The following is a 13276-nucleotide window of genomic DNA, read 5'->3' as shown; positions in this document are numbered from 1 at the left end:
TCGTCGCATTAATTTAATGAAATATGAGAAATTAGTATAATACGATCTCTCTCACTTTTTAATGCAGTCTTATAGAATTACAACAGCATCTCGATCTTGAGATATTAAAAAGTTCAATTAAAAATTATATAATAATATAGTATATTAGAGTACGTACCATTCCACATTTTGCAACGTCTTTTTTGAAACATCTCGCTATAAAAGAAATAGTTATCAAATAATTCGGGTGGCAATTCTCGGTGGACCAACAACATTTTCACAATATTCTCTGCTACATTTTCACAATATCCTCTGCAACATTTTCACAATATTCCGCGCAACATTTCTGAAACATATCCAACAAGAAAGGAAACGCAGCGGTCCCGAATAAATTTTAAATTCGTCCCGCTATCGTTCCCAACGTCGCATCTTTTATTAACGGCAAGCTGTTATTTTGCAGCTTCAGGAATTGCGCCGCCCGCGTAATCTAAATTAACGAATGCGACAGCCGTGCGTAGACGGTCGCCGTAAGCAATATATGTGTATGTATCATTGTGGAGCGGAGGGACGAGCGAGCCGACCGTGCCTTAACTGAATAAATTTGTAAGTTGTTGTATCCCCATTGAGATGCAAATCCGATGGGATGGCATTCCGACGTGTACCTCGTGGAAAAAAAATGAATCTGGACACGTGACAGCCCCGCAAGAACAATTTGCGCGAAAACTGCGACTTTAGCGTTTAGAGGAAATTGATATTGCTAAACATTTTCGTGCGATACACGGTAATTGCAGAGATCAATGTACTTTAATAGCACCTGGTAGCATGTATTTAGTGCTCTTGCAAGTTAAAGTTAATGGTTTATAATGCATAATAGCATCGAGTATACACTATTGAATTTTACTAAAGTATATACTATTGAATTTTACTAAAGTATATGCTATTGAATTTTAATAAAGTATATAGTATTGAATTTTACCAAAATATGTCTTAACAATTGAGAAAGAAAATGAAACAACTAAATGACATACAAGTCAACAGAAATTAATGCTATTCAAATACAATTTTACACAATTCAAATGGATACCTAATTTACAATAGTATACATATAATTTTATATTCCAGTAATTTTGTTAAATTCGTTTCATTGCTAAAAACTAATAGAAATGCAAACAATGATAAACGTTATAACCTAAATATTCAGTTATCTATATGCATTTCTTTTTATTTAATTTCGGAGGCATTTATGGAATTCGCAAGTTAAGTTTAATACTTTATCCTACATAATAATATCAAGTGTACATATTATTAAATTTTACTAAACTATGTCTTAACAATTGAGAACGAAAATGAAACCACTAAATGACATAAAAGTTAACAAAAATTAATACTATTAAAACGAACTTTCGCACAATTCAAATGGATACTTAATTTACAACAGTATATAGCTGACTTCATATTTTAATTATTTTGTTAAATTGGTTTCACTGTTAACAGCCGATACAAATTCCACAAATGATCAAAGTTATAACCTAACTATTCAGTTATCCACATGTAGAGCTTTTCATTTAATTTCGTAGTCATTTGCGGGATTCTTTATCGTTTTTAACCGCCTCTTGTGTTGCACAGTGCGTTGTTAGGTTTGAAAATCGAAGAAATTAAAAGGAAATGAAACACACGCAAATACCGCGTTCGCCATCGACAAGTAGGTCGATTGTTATCCGCGCATAAAGCCGATTGGGTAACCAAAGGATCGCGGTTAATTTGCGAGCATTTCCGATTCTTTCTTCGGTAAAAACCGTCGCTCGTTCTCGTGCGAACCCTCCCCCCCTCCCTCCCCCACGCCGACGCGATTCCGTGCAATTTTACATTCACCGGGCCGGGGGCACCATTGTGAGCAACATTGAAGAGGAGAAATTACGCGCGCGCGCAATTATCAGCGATCGTTGAACACCGTTATCCTCGATCGAGCGAGGCTCGTTTATACATTTTCGTAACCGCGTCCGTGTAATACTTCTACGGGTTCCCTCGGCGAACCGGTAATTATATCAGTTCTATCGGGATGCCAGACTAGTTTCAGCGTCCGGGAAAACAGGCAGAAAAGTCGCGAACGGTCTGAATCGGTGGCGAATTAAAAATAAAAATGAAGAAACGGCTAAAAACCAGTCCGATCGAGAACTTTGCCTCCGCGGTGAATAAACTCGAGCCGATCGAGGATTTCAGATTTTCCTTAAACCCTTGGCACTGCGACTCCTTTCACGCCGCATCGATTAGCGCTTATTTGTTCGGAATATTTTCCTTAACCCTCTTAGTGTACCGGCCAAAAGAGTCTGTATCTGAGCGAAATGTTTCAAACTCGTTTGACGAAGTTTGATCAAGTTTCGGAAAGAAATTGCAAGAACATTAAAAAGCCTGATAAATAACAAATTCGAAAAGGGAGAAGGAATGAGAAATGAAATTGTTGTTTGATGAAAATATTAAGAAAGCTATCTTTACAACAATAGCCAACAACGATATATTGTTGTTCGGTACTAAGAGGGTTAATAAAACCAGACGATTCTATTCTTGTTTCTTTTATTGTCATTGTGTACTTTTGTTTTCGGGCTTTGATAACAGAAGCATTTGATTTCGTTTTAAAATAAATGAATAATGTTCGCGTATTTAGTAGATCTTTCATGAAATTTGTCTGACTCGTTATTATAGCGCAAGGGGTTAATCGTTTCTTTACGAATGGGTTATGGTTATCGAATTGTTTTTGGTAAGAATCTTCCTCGACTCGGTTCAGCTGGCAATCAGCTTCTTAATTCGGTCAATAGTGGCGAGCGAAGAGTTTTCCAAGTTTTATTATCGCACGTTTATGCAGCAGGTTGAAACATCAGGTGTATCGAGTAGGCTAGTCGTTTACCTTTCTAATAGTCCGGTAATATTTGACCGCGGCTATTACTTCGACTCTTTTGCTGAATGAAAGCTGCGAGGACGGTCGATTAGTCTAATTTAGGAAAAGCGTGTAAATTCATTGCTCAGAACGAAGAGCACGGCTTTTTCTGTGATATTACAATTACTGGTGATGTTAAACTATGGTATTTCAATTAGTATTGACATTATTGAATATTAAAATATGATATTATAGTTACCATTGATATTATTGAATATTAAAATATGTTATTACAATTAATATTGATATTATAGAATATTAAACTACGATATTACAATTACTATTGATACTATTGAATACTAAACTATGATATTACAATTATTAAATTATGATATTACAATTGCTATGGATATTATTGAATATTAAACTATAATATTAAAATTACAATTGATATTATTGACATTCAAATTACTATTGATATTATTGACGTTAAAGTTACTATTAATGTCATTGATATCAAAATTACTATTGATATTATTGACGTTAAAGTTACTATTAATGTCATTGATATGAAAATTACTATTGATATTATTGACATTAAATTATGATATTACCGATATTAAAAATATCAATACTATATCAAATACAAGAGCCAAAGCTGAAAACGATCCTAAAAGCTATAAGCTTTTATCAAAAGCCTCGACAGTCCAGCCATGGAAAAAACCATATTATTTTTCCACGGTTCACCTTTATCAAACCGATTCACAATTTATCTCACAAACGGAACTTGCTCCCGTGTCGTCAAGTTCGTCTCGACTCGAGCGGGGTATGTGTCATTCGCGAAATCGATAAGAGCCACGTGCTGCATCAGGAGCTGTGTTCCGCTGAAAGACGCGACTCTCGCGGAAATTTTGTTGGGGGGATGCGGGAAAGGCGCGCGCGGAGGGTTCAATGCGTCCGGCGCGCACACACAATATTGCAAAAATGGGGGAACAGGTTATGACATAATTGCTTTAAGAAAGTTTGGCATGCGAATATATACGGCCGCTGGTAGAAGTAGCTCACACCGCGTTTCGCAAAACTTGTCCGTGTAAGCTAGACCGGCTGCCGCTGCTGCTGCCGCTGCGTTTATATCCTGCTGCGACCGCTCCTTTTTTTCATCTTGCGAACAGGACTGCATTGTAATTACACGCGTGCATACTCGCGAATTTTTCTTTCGTTTTATTCCATCGGTACTATTCTTGTATGCTTCTCTATTTCAGCTTGTTGTTGGCTTGTTGTTCCAGCTTGCGTAGTTGTCATTGATCCTGTCCGTTTTAGTCTCTCTTGTGTGTGTGTGTGTGTGTGTTTGTTTTTTTGTCTATTCTTGTATGTTATCGTCTGTAACCTACAACCTACTTTTTTTATGTTTACCTACTCTTATCTGTTTTTACCTATTTATATCAGTTTGATCTATTTTTATCAATTTTTATCTATTTCTATTTGCGTTTACCTATTTTTATCGGTTTTATCTATGTTCATCTGTTTTTATCTATTATTATCAGTTTTGCCGGTTTCTATTTGCGTTTAGCTATTTTTATCGGTTTTATCTATCTTTATTTGTGTTTACCTATTTTTATAGTTTTACCTGTTTCTATTTGCTTTTAGCTATTTTTATCGGTTTTATCTATCTTTATTTGTGTTTACCTATTTTTATAGTTTTACCTAGTTTTGCCTGTTTTACTTGCATCGTAGACAATGTGTCTCTGAAATTCTTTTATAGAAAAGTATAATTGATTTTGTAGCTATTTAGATTTTGCAACTTAAATACAGAATATAATAAGCAAGGCATTTCAAACTTTTACATTTTTGCACAGAGCCTCTATATTTTTTAATAATTTTATACTTTCAAATTACTATATTTCTTACCTGTTTAACCTATTTTGGATAACTATTTTGTATCTATAAACTAATCTTGTTATCAGTGTTATCTATCCAATAAGATCAAAATAGACCAACCTCTGACCTATGTAACATGATATAAATTGACTGACCTATGTAATATGATATAATGTAACCTGACCCTGTACCATTATTCAGCCATAACTACCTATCGCTTCAACCTAAGCTAAATCTTTTATCTTTCAAAAGGAGAATAGATGACATTATTTTTATTTCTTTTATATTTATTTTCCATTTTTCTTTTCATCAATGTCTATTAAAGATAGTAAAGTCGATTCGTTTTGAATAATCGTTGTTTCCAGTATTGGCTAAGAAAGAGAAATCTCATATCCGGTTTTTCTAAATCTGACTACAGAGATGTAAATTTGAATTTTTGTGACTTGGATTTTTATCCGTACTCTATTTATAGTTTCTATTTATGCTCTTTGATGTGGCGAAATTTTTGAATATGTAACCTTCTCTGATTCTGAGGATATTTTTATATTTTGTATTCTACGATTGCTCTGTAGTCTCTTACTGTATATTATATTATATCAATATTAATAAAAGTAATATTAGTAATAATAAAAGAAAATTATCATGAAAAACACTTCTTCTCAAAGACAGACCATATTATAATAGGTCAAATATCCGTTTTTTGTTGCAATAATTATTTTAAGGTTATGTCAAGACTTGGTAGATCGTTGAACACGTCTTGTTTTTACAACATTACAAAGACGAATGTATGTAATAATATCAAAAGCTGAGACGATCTTGAATTTTTTTATAGAAACAATTGTTTGGAAATGTTGTGTATATTGAAAATTATTTTAGAAGGTGACGGGATTATTTTAGTGGCACCTCAGAGTCACCAATCGATTGCAAAGGGTTAAATAACCAAAATGCAACTACTAACACTTGACGTTTTAACAACTACTGACACGTTGATATTTTGACAATTACTGACACTTGATATTTTGACAACTATTGACACTAAAAAAGACTACAACACTCGACAACTACTGACATTTTTACGCGATAATATTTCTACGTTGCAAGCTTACAAAAATCCGTGTCCCTTTGATATTCAGAATTTAGATTCTGTCATGTTCTCCGCTCGTTACGCAATCGTCTATAATTAATACTTTAAGTCGCACAGTTTTTAAGCGTCCTCGCGACAATTAGGTCAGAAAAATGAATATCTGGTCACGAAAAGCAAGTTCCCCGTCCACGGTGCAGCGAACAGACCAGTGCTAGCATGATTAAGTTACTCTGCCAGAAATGCTAACGCGCGCCGCGCTCTCTTTTGTCTTATTCGAATGTTTGCCGCCATAGGTTACTTGTACTATCGATAGGGAGCATTTCGTAATATTGGCTTTCCCCGTCGAGAATAAAAAGAAAAAAAAAAGAAAGGAACTGGAAGACTGTGAAATTCTCGTTTGACTGGTAGGCGTCTAAAAGCCGAGAGTTCGAAGCGGTGACTCGCGGTGGTTAAACGTTTTGTTGCGCAGCGCGCCGGCTGGCCTTCGTGTCTTTCCCAGTTAGCTCAACAGTTTTCCTGCCGTTTCGACTTTTACGGCGAGTCTCGAAAACGTGTCGCCGCGACAGAGCATGGACCGTTGCACATGTGCCAATGTTTCCCATACCTGACGTGTTCTCTGCACTTCGGACTCGATACCTCAACTCTTCCCTTCCATGAACGCTGAGTGCACCGACCTGTAAAAATTAGAAGAACTGTGCGATTGAATTTACTTGGACCTTTTGCAATTTTATGTGTCAATATTTGTTAGAGTGGATAAATTTATTTATTTTTTTTAAATAGTGTTTTACGTCGCATCAACTACACTTGCGGTTATTAGCGACGACTTTTAGTTGGGGATATTAGAGTTTATTGTATAGGCTTGAATTTTTCATTTTTTATTTATTTAACAATATCTGGTGGAATTATTTGTATCATTTTTGACGTTAAATTTTAGGGAGAATAAATATAGTATTCCTGCGAATCTCTTTTAGGTTTAGTAATTCTTAATTAATTTCAATAATTCTATTTATTATCATTTAATAAGTTTGCAATATTTATGGTGTAAGTAATTTGCAATATTTAACAATATTCGGTGGAATTATCTGTATCATTCTTGACATTAAATTTTAATAAAATATTAAGATAGGTACAACATTCTTACAATTCCCTATTAAGCTTAGTAATTTTTAATTTGTTTAAATAATCGTCTTTATTATCATTTAAAAAATTGCAATATTTACGGTATAAGTAATTTGTAAATATACACGATAAATTTTCAAAATATAATGATTCAGTAGAAATTATATTTAACGTGATTTTATTAATTTCCAAATTCAAAATCCAAATTGTTCGAAAGCCTATTCTATAAAAACAGAATTTCATTCGAATGACTGCTTGCAAAATATCCTTTCGTCCGGTTTCAATCCTGAGACACCGTGTATGCCACTTGTCACACGTTGCTAGCATTGCACAGAAGAGTGTATATCGGTCACAGTTAATGGCGGCCCACACCGTCGCCGCTTAATGCCGCCGTGAAACTTAGTTCCGATGAATTGTCACGCGTCGAAATAATCTCCCGGTGAAACTAGTGTACACGATTTTCGCGTGGCCTTGCTACGATACCTCTCCCCTAACTGCTCCACAGACCTTAACACTCAATTTTTTCGCTCGGAGGCCGCGGTGCAGCTCAATTCAGTTTAACAGTGATCAAAGTGTCAGCATCGTTTCGATTGAACAAATGTTCCCACACTTTAAAATAACTGTCACGTTATATTATCTATATTACGGTTATCAAAAGTCTTTGGTCCGATTCCGATCATTTTCTTTGCAAGCAGATAATATTTTTACAGATCATTTTTGCGGCACAAAGGTTAACAATTGTAAGAAGAAATATGTTCGTCTTACCAATGGTAGTTTTGGTTATTTATTTGTACTTTTTGTCATTCGCCGACTACTTTGTACTGTTATTTCATTTTTAATTGGGATTACGTGCCTTTTTTTAAATAAATTTGAAGGAACTGCTTTCTTAAATATTTCGAGTTGCATTTGCAATTTGTTTATTTTTTTTTACACACGAATAGTATACCTTTTTGAGAAATGGAAATAGAACTAAGTGTGCTCGGGATAATTTAGCATTTTTTTATTAGTTTTCTTTTTTTAATTAGTTTTCTATCTTCAATCTTTTATGGTACAAATGGGGTCCTGTCACGTACATAGTGAAACGAATAGGTATTCTAGATGGAAAAGATTATTCATCGTTTCATCCTATTCATTAAGAATTGAATTATTATCATCGATTTTAGATTGGTCCATTTACAAAATTATATAACTGACTTCGTATTTGTGAACAATATGAACTATACAAAGTTAACTATATAGGTTGACCTGTTTATGTTGAGATTGTGAAAAGTATTGTAGACACGTGATTGAGGAAGAAATAACCTGACACATTTTACTATTATTTTACTATATTAACCCCTTACCGTACTTTGACGAGTCCGACTCGTGATGGAAATTACTAGGAATAAATTATTAAGTATGGATGTTATTTTGCTCCTTAAAATTTGAACCGATACTGTAACAGCCAATTACGCGCCATTTTGGTTTCGTCGATTCTGTTCAGATATTTTTTATGTTAAAGATGCGCCTCGTACCGGTAGGCCTGTCGTAGATAATGTTGACAAAATCACAGAAATAATCGAAGTTGACCGGCACGTTAGCAGTCGTAGCATCGTCTGGGAGCTAAAAATCGACCATCAAACGGTTTTAAACCATTTGCACAAAGCTGGATTTAAAAAGAAGCTCGACTTTTGGGTGCCACATCAATTAACACAAAAAACCATGATGCTTCGAATTTCCATCTGCGATGTCTTGGTCAAACGGAATGAGATCGACCCATTCCTTGAACGCATGGCGACTGGGGATGAGAAATGGATCACATGCGACAACATTGTGCGAAAACGTTCATGGTCAAAAGCCTGGTGAAGCAGGTCAGACGGTGGCCAAACCAGGACTAACAGCCAAGAAGGTTCTACTATGCATTTGGTGGGACTGGAAAGGAATCATTTATTATGAGTTGCTTCCATATGATGAAACACTAAATTCGGAGCTCTCATGTCAACAACTGGACCGTTTGAAGCTAGCGATTGACCAGAAATGGCCAGAATTGGCCAACAGGAGAGGTGTTGTGTGCCATCAAGACAACGCCAGGCCACACGCGTCTATAGTGACTCGTCAGAAAATTCAGGAGCTTGGCTGGGACGTTTTGATGCATCCACCATATAGTCCAGACCTGGCACCAAGCGATTACCATGCTTATCTTGTATTGCGAAACTTCCTTAGTGATAAGAAATTGGCATCGAGAGAAGATTGTTAAAGTCGATTACAAGAGTTTTTCGCTAAAAGGAGCCAAGACTTCTACGAGAGAGGCATTATGAAGGTACCTTTAAAATGGCAACAAAGTATAGAACAAAACGGTGTATATGTGACCTAAATCGGACAATCGGAAACATGTTAAATAAAGTCTTGAAGTTCGCGTAAAAAGAATGGATTTCTTTCTCCCCAACCTAATATTCATATCCCTGAATCTACAATAAAAAGCTATAAACCACCAATCTATAAATAACACTTTCCTCTTCCTATACATTTTTAATCCGAGTGCAGGAAAATCGAAACAGCCACGACAATTGGGTCATCAACCCCGGTTCGTTCCCAAGAAAAATGCGGTGCCCGCGTTCGACGGCCGTAGAGAATCCCTCGAAAACGGTCGGAGATTCGGCTAAAAAATGTTGCCGGCTAAACTTGCTGTATACTTTACGGTGTCCCGGCCGCTGCGGCGACCCGCGCCGCGTTAATCACAGGCACGGGTAAACGCCGCGGAATCGATCACTGTCGAAACGACCGGCGGACAGGGGAATCGGTTCCACATCGCAGCGACGTCGCTGTCCACGCAATGTGTTATAACTTTCCACGGCGCAGGTGGAAAGCCCGATCCAATTCGAGCGTCTGTTTTCGTAGCAAGTAATAGTGAAGTCGATCCACGGAATAAGAAGGGTCAGCCGAAGCCTACTTTCTTCCTCTGAATTGTCTCGAGCGCCGGTCGAGAAGGGGGGAGGCCCCCGACGACGGTGGCCGCGGCCGGGAGAAGGCTGGGGGCCCCCTCTTGGAAACGGTCAGCCAGTGTGTGCCAGTCGTTAGGACTATAGCGAGCGAATCTCGGCGAGCCAATGGGCCCGCATTCACGCTGAAGTTCGCGAATTGATCGTCAAAGTTCTCTCCTGGGACTCGTCGACGCGATCCCGATCCTGTCAGAGCGAGACGATTCGAGCTGATCCGAGAGACGGTTCGAGCTGATTCGAGACGGTTCGAGTCTGGTCGTCTAAAGCGCGTCTTCCGGTCCGTCTGCGATCACCAACGAGTTCTCCGGCCGTGCCGGTTATCGATCCACGGCTACCCGGTTCGTCCTGTCGATGTTCAACCACTTCCTGTGATCGACTGCTGCTGGGCTTCAACGCGGGCTGCGAAGAGTGGACTTCGAGACGTTCGAACTGTGAGTACACTTGCTCGACTGGCACCGTTTTATTAGGAAGTTTCGGGTTCCGTCGGCGTTCGGCTGATTATTCCGCGCGCCGGCTAAAACGTTCTCGATCCGCGCCACCGGAGCTGTTTGATCGCGGGATTACGACCTCGGTAGGGTTGTTTTAATCAACCGGTATGTTGTCTCGGTCTCCAGATCCGACCACCAGCTCCGATTCAATTACGATGGGTCAAGAAAGTATTCGTGGAACCGCTATCATTCCGTAGGTGCTCCGCGTAGAGAAATAATGTGGTGCATGGCGAAAATAGAAAAATCTTTGTTCGATTTTCCAGTAATTTTTTGGATATTTATTTTCGAAAATATTGATAGATTGAGAGTCATTGCGAGCAGAAATAATTATAGAATAATTAAGAAATTTAAGTTCTGATTAGCAAAACATGAATTTTAAATTCTGTGAAATGCAACGAGTAAAAATATTGTTACAATTTCTTTATGTAAGCCACTTTCAAGATTTCACTTGAAATAGAAAAGATCAAAACTCATTAACTTGAGATAGTAAAAGATCAAATGAAATGATAAATTAAATTTTATTTAATAATATTAAATGAAGCTAGCAAAGAATTATCTTATACCTAGAAAACCAAATGTAGTATATTATATTGTTACATGATTATTCTCTGCGACAAACTTCTACACTGGACATTTAAAGTTTTCTTTTAAAGTAACTGACACACCGAGAAATGATTTCAAACAGAGGCAGTACAAATTTTTATAATTTTGAACAATACGTTGTTCTTAAAGACGAACAAGAATCGAGAATCTTTAATGACTTGGAAATTATTAGACTGATTTTTCATCAGTCTAATAATTATTTATTATCGAAAACTCTAGTTAGAGGCTAAATAAAGTGCTAATAACATTTAAGAGTTCAATACTGATATCGACTTGTGGAAAATAAAGAAAATAAAACAAGCAACACAAATATATATTGTATATACTTTGATTAGTAGCACGCTACCCATTTTTGCGAATACATAATTTCTACCTTCGCTTCTCGTGTTCAGCTGCCGCGAACTCCATCATTTGGTGTTGAAGTGTCTATGAATGACGAAAGATATTCTCACAGAGAGTGTCTTAATTAACACACGATATTATCGCCATCGGACAAGGAACCATATTATCCTTGTTCATGTACCATTATTGTCCCCTATCTGACGCTGCGCTGTCATTCGCTTCTCGCAATTAATGATTCGACTTCCACCGAACAATATTTCACAGTAATTACGTGGATTTGTTTCAACCCTTCTATTAAAAATAGAAAAATATTTCACGGTAATTACATGGATATGTTTAATCCTTTTATTACAAATATAACAATATTTCACAGTAGTTACGTAGATTAACTTTAACTCTTTTATTATATAATTGTTCCGCTATGTTCCAAAATAATTCTCATGTTTAAAAAATTGTTAAAAGTGAAACTGTTGGTGCGTGTCGTTAAAATCAATTTTATACGCATAATATGCACTTTGTCGCATAAAATAAAAATACCATAAGCTAGAATAGTGATCCTAGATTTACAATTAAAATAGCTTCGAGTGTAAAGGGTTAATTGTTGCAACGTTTACATTATCACGCTAACTCGAGTTGCATGTAGGATGTTTAATACAGAAACAAATTTTATGCATTTATAGTAGAAGTGGTTGAATTAAACGCGAAACTGTAAAGACATTAATAGACTATAAAAATATTTTTATTGTTGATGTGCTAAAACTATGCTTCTCACAATTGATGCAGAACATTTTTATATCGCCTAGAAATCTGTTATCTGCGAATTATAAATAATTTAAAGGAAGACGATTTAATAAAGACACTTCTCTCTCGAAATCTCTAAACTCTTTCTGTCCAATATAATAACTTTAAATAATTGTTAACGAGAAGACTGCCGATTTCCTGCGTTTAAAAATTAGCACGTCCAATGCAAAACAGAAAAACTTTATCACTTTCGACACGTTAAAACGATCGGCGAAAAAACGTATCCAACGTAGCTCTACTGTCGTATAATTATTAATTAATCCGTACAATTTCGATGTTCCATAAAACCTGGCAGTGTACTAATAACAGGCCAACACTGAATAGTAGTTCACCGTTATAGTTGGTCGTCAAATCGCCGATCGTTAACGATCTTTTATAGCAACACTCCGGAAAGTGGTCCGCGTTTTTCAGTTTCACATTCACTTTTGCTGCACTTCGACGCCCAGGACAGGGAATCTGAAAACGGTGAAATCGCGGATTCACAAACGGGAGGTCGTGTGCTAACGAGATTCCGGCACTCGCGGCGCGCGACGCTGCTGAATTAGTCCGACCCGGCCGATTTAATTCCCGCCGTTAAATATCGAATGGTTCGAATAAATGTTGCACGAGTCGACGGTCTGCACCGGTATCATCGATACCATCGGTATCATCGGTATCGATTCGTAAACCACTTTCAAATGTGAGAAAGTCCCCTAGTATTAGTCGCCTCGTTTGCGAGGGCATTTCGAGTTGTTTCTCGAGAGACGTCCCACGTTCCACGCATTCTTTCCGATCGTCTCTAAACGTGTTTCACTTTTTCCTTATTTTCCTTTCTTTCGCACGCCGCGACGCTGGGTAATTAAGACTGTGTCGACGCCGTTTACCGTCTAATTACTTATTAAAATCGACTGCAATGTCGTGGCTCGCTTAAACTATCTAAATCGTTCGTAAATTGAAATCATTTTCTTGTTATCTTATTTAATTATTGCTAGTGTAATTATATTAAAGTTTATCTGGAAGACCATGATGAATTTAATGGTAAATTTAATGACAGATGCAATGATAACTGCAACGATAAATGTACTGATAAGTGTGGTGATAAATGCAGTGGTAAACGCAATGATAAATGTGATGATGTTAAATGAAATTAAAA

Source organism: Augochlora pura, chromosome 2 (genome assembly GCF_028453695.1).
Source record: "Augochlora pura isolate Apur16 chromosome 2, APUR_v2.2.1, whole genome shotgun sequence".
Classification (NCBI taxonomy): Eukaryota; Metazoa; Arthropoda; class Insecta; order Hymenoptera; family Halictidae; genus Augochlora; species Augochlora pura.
This window is presented reverse-complemented; position numbering follows the sequence as displayed.